This window comes from Moschus berezovskii, chromosome 16, assembly GCF_049115385.1.
Source record: "Moschus berezovskii isolate FMDL1 chromosome 16, NW_MosBer_1.0, whole genome shotgun sequence".
In the NCBI taxonomy this organism is placed as follows: Eukaryota; Metazoa; Chordata; class Mammalia; order Artiodactyla; family Moschidae; genus Moschus; species Moschus berezovskii.
This window is the reverse complement of record NC_142475.1, coordinates 78,174,809-78,179,798: the sequence shown is the minus strand read 5'-3', so window position 1 is coordinate 78,179,798 and position 4,990 is coordinate 78,174,809.

Sequence of the window (4,990 nt, the reverse complement as noted above, 5' to 3'; positions counted from 1 at the left end):
CCTATGGGGAGCCTTGACTTCTATATCCCCAGATACAACACACAGTAGGTACCCAACAAATATTTGATGAACAGATAAAGGAATTTTTCTGACGGTGTCTCAGATTCATCTTATTGTTCAAAGACTTCCCTGGCGGTTCCAGTGGTTAGGACTGGGTGCTTTCACTGCCAAGGACCTGGGTTTGATCCCTGGTCGTGGAACTAAGATCCCACAAGCCAAATAGAGTGGTCAAATATATATATATATATCATTGTTCAGGCAGGTCAGTACCCAGGGATCCCACAGGCATCAGGGTTCACTGTATCAACTAATCTATCTTCCATATTTATAAATGTTTTATTAAAAGGTCCAGGTTTACATGGAAACCTATTCTGCAAATAGACAGAAATTAAAGTACAGCTTTTTATAAAAAGATATTATTCTGTTCTAGCTTGACACTAATCAAAAAAGCTTTTTAAAATGAACATTTTCATTATCCTGAAGTTTCTTTATAGTGACAGTCTCATTTATGTGTTCACTGATTCAACCTCTTCTTGACACTGTCATTGTCATTAAAACCAATTTTCCTTTCCTTTCTCTACAGACAGGTTTGTATACTTAAAAACTTAAAGAAGCATCATCATTAAACCAGGTTTATTTTGAATCTATGAGATCTGACCAATCTACCCCTCTCCAACATCACAGTAAGTACAGATCACATATTATGTTTTCTAACTATATACCGAAGGCATATATATATGGGGAAAACCACATATATATTTGCCTTTGTCAATTCACTGCCATTCATTGTTATGCACTGGAAACCTAGGTTTTCATGCAAATTAAAACAGAAATTTCAAAGGTGAGCTCTTCTGTTCCCAACTCAGATAGACAGAAAGGATGGTATTCTACACTGAAGGCAAACATTAAAATCCTTTCTAATAAGTCAGACACTGTATAACAAAAACCTAACCCTTAGAGGCTCAAACTGAAATGATGAAAGAGCACAGACAAAGCACTATGCAAATGTAAATCCCAGGAAAACTGAATTGTCCTGAGCTCTACCCTGGAGTGGTTTTCTTGCTGGCCAACACACTGCCTTCCTGTCCTGACCGTTACCTGGAGAGGGTTCTGCCCTGACCCCGAGTCCAGGCTGAACACCCCCTTAAAACTCTGTTCCTTGGAAGAAAAGCTATGACAAAACTAGAAAGTGTATTAAAAAGCAGAGGCATCACTTCGACGACAAAAGTCTGTATAATCAAAACTATGGTTTCTCCAGAGGTCGTGTACAGATGTGAGAGCTGGACCATAAAGAAGGCTGAGCACCGAAGTGTGGTGTTTGGAGAAGACTCTTGAGAGGATGAGATGGTTGGATGGCATCACCAATTCAATAGACATGAGTTTGAACAAACTCCAAGAGATGGTGAAGGACAGGGAAGCCTGGTGGGCTGTAATCCATGGGCTCATAAAAAGTTGGACGTGACTTTGTGACTGAACAATAACAAATTTCAACTCATTATTTGGAATAACCTGAAATTTAAACTTTGGGAGGGGGGAGAAATATGTCTTCTTCCAATTAGCAGCAGCATTTACACTTAGGAAAACAAAACTTCACGCATCTGATGAAAACTAATTTTCCAGGAGTCTTTGATTTCCCTGGGCCAGGTGAGGATCCAGTCCACTTTCATTTGCAAGCTCTTACTCCCCATTCAGCGCAGAGGCTTGAGCTATGGTGTGAGAGCTCGGTGTCTGGTTTCCTTTCCAGATCCAAGAGGAGCTCTGGTCCCCTGCTGGACAAGAAGACTTAAGAATAAAACAGACCAGCTAGCATCCGTGTCCACAGTTTCATTATTGGCAGGAGCCAGCAATGTGTGTGAACAGGAAAACATCTCAACCTGAGAGCAGGAAAGAACTCTCATCTGCCACTTGACAGCTCTCCTGGGAGACAGGGCAGAGAGCACACAGCTGAGAGGGTCATGCCCTTGAAGGGGCTGGCTTTTGACATCTCAGCTCGAGTTGGGGCCAGAAGCATTTGTCGCTTCTCATTTGCTGTTATGTTTCCAATCTGAAAAAGGCTGGGAAAGTTTCATCATCTGCTAAAGCAAAGGAAGGACCAAATTGCCTGCCCTCTCCTTCAAGGTCTGCACAACGCCACAGCCTCAGCCCTGAGTATTCACACCTCCTCCCAGAGACATAGTCAGACAGGAACCCCTGCAGACCAGCACTTCTCTGCTTTCTGGTGTGAATTTTTTTACTTAGTTGTCACATTGTCTGTTGGGATATAACATCCACGAGAGCAGGGCCTTTAGCCAGTGTGTAGACTGTGTGTCCGTGCTAAGCTGCTTCAGTTGTGTACAACTCTTTGCGATCCCGTGGACGGTAGCCTGCCAGTCTCTTCTGACCATGAGATTTCCCAGCAAGAATACTGGAGTAGGAAACCATTCCCTCCTCCAGGGATCTTCTCGACCCAGGGATCGAACCCACGTCTCTTTTGTCTCCTGCATTGGAAGGTGGGTTCTTTACCCGGGAAGTCTAGCATGTAGATCAGTACCTCGAAAATACTCAGCAATATATTTTGAGTAAATCAATTTATAGATGAATGAATTTGCTCATCAGCCTTTAGCACTCTAGCTCCATGCTGCAATGTCTGTTTCTAACACCTTCTACATTCTTGGTTTTACTCCGTGAAGCATTAAACAGCTGTGTCACAATCCACAGCTTTGTTAGACAATCGACATCCACCACCTTGTTTCAACACTCCACCACCTTGTTTCAACATGCAGCCAAGCTCTGAAACTGTCGTTGCCAAAAGATGTTGACAATTCCAGGGAGAGAGAAAACAGAAACAAACAGACACTTGTTATATACAACATGCAAGATTTTTGTGTGTGCATGAAGACCTGAGTTTTCTACACACTATAATTTTGGTGGTTCAGTGGTAAAGAATCCACCTGCCAATGCAGGAGACACAAGTTTGATCCTTGGGTTGGGAAGATCCCCTGGAGAAGGACATGAAAACCCACTCCAGTATTCTTGCCTGGAAAATCTGAGACATAGGAGGCTGGCAGGCTACAGTTCATGGGGTTGCAAAGAATCAGACATGACTTAGTGAATGAACAGCAGCAGCAGCACACATTCTAAGCTGACCACTGAGGAGCCCGGCTCATCTTGATGAGGCCATAAGAGGTGGACTATTACCTTAAACCCCCAACACCCATGGATGATCAAGACAGGAACACATACTCTGAGTTGGGCAGATTTTTTCAGGACTTTGGAGCCACTGTTTTAATTCTGCCTACATCCAGGAGAACTTCTCATGAATGACAAAGGATTCTCAATCACAGGATTTTAAAATAACATTCTCATGTGACATTCTGAGACAGATCTCAGAAATTAAAGCATCAGGTAGTTTTAGGAGAAGCAACAGTTCCACGAAGCTCATCGTTCTTTCATTCCTGTGTTTAGCAGCCCTTTGCTCTAGATGTTTCATGATAAGTTACTGAGCCGACCCCCAAGTCCTTACACAAACAGGTGTGCCCCTCAGGAGGACCTGTCTGTGCGCCAGGAGCTCCTCTGGAAGGGATTGGATACACATAGCCTGTCCCCAGTTCTGTAAAAACTTCAATTTTTAAATGAGTGTGATCCTGATGTCCTTACCTGTCAGATCCCAGATACTGGAAGAGTCAGAGTGTGGCCGGGAGAAAGAAATATTCTCCCCCAGGTATGTAAATTGCTCAGTATCAATCACATCATATAAATACAGCACAGTGGCCCTGCACTCACGCAGAATGCATGCATGCATGCCAAGTCCCTTCAATCGTGTCTGACTCTTTGCAACCCTATGGACTTTAGCCCACCAGACTCCTCTGTCCACGGGATTCTCCAGGCAAGAATGCTGGAATGAGTTGCCATGCCCTCCTCTGGGTGATCGTCCCAACTCAGGAATCGAACCTGTGTCTCTTACATCTCCTGCATTGGCAGGTGGGTTCTTTACCACTAGCACCACCTGCTCCCTCAAAAATTCACTGATACTGACAGTATCACTGGGGTCTATCAACAGTTCTTCATCCAGGAACCTAGACTTTCATAAGCATATAAGTGTGGATGGTGCACTTCAAGTATTAATGAAAACTTAAAAAGATGGAGACAATCTGAACATCAGTTGTCAGGGAAATGGCTAAATAAATGATGGTGTGCCCACATGATGCCATATCATTCAGCCATGAATATCCACCATATTGAGATTTTATTTTAATAGCATTGAATATCTTGCGGGAGAAAATTCTGGTGTAGGTACCTGTGTCTGGAGAGACACAGAACAGTTCATTGTAATTTACTCCAAGGAGTGAAAGGTTGGAGATGAAATTAAAACAGAGAATTTTCTTCATTTTAATTACACCTATATTGTCTGGGTTTTTTACATAGGCACATATCATTTATCATTAAATAAAAATGTAAAAATATGTAGGTGGTAAGCATTAAAAATCCCCGAGTATAGGTAGATAGATAGGAAGGTAGGTAGGTAGATAGAGAGAGATTACTTTGTATTCATTCCTGAGATAAATCTACTGAAAGCCGGCAGTTCAGGATTTGACTATCATGACAAGAACACAAAGAAAATTGTTCTTTTAGGATTAAAAGGAAAAAGTAACTGCTTCCAATTCATCTGGGGTAAAATGACTTAATAGACTCCAGTATGTCTCCTCCAATGTCAAATTGACCCATAATTTTTCTCCCTTCACTTCTGTGCTCATTTTAAAAGACATACAAGTCATATGATATCAGCCTTTTATCAGCGGAGAAATTTTGCCAACCCTGGATTTCAAGAATTTCTTCAAAGTTTCAACCTCAACTAATTTCACCCTCAGAGCCAGAGGCTACAAGACCTGAGATTTCCAGACATACTGACAAAGACCAAAGGAAACAGATAGTTTATAGCCACAAAATTCTGCCTGATGTTCAAAACTGAGTCTGAGCTGGGAAAAGTTTGGCTGAAACTTAAAACTTCCAT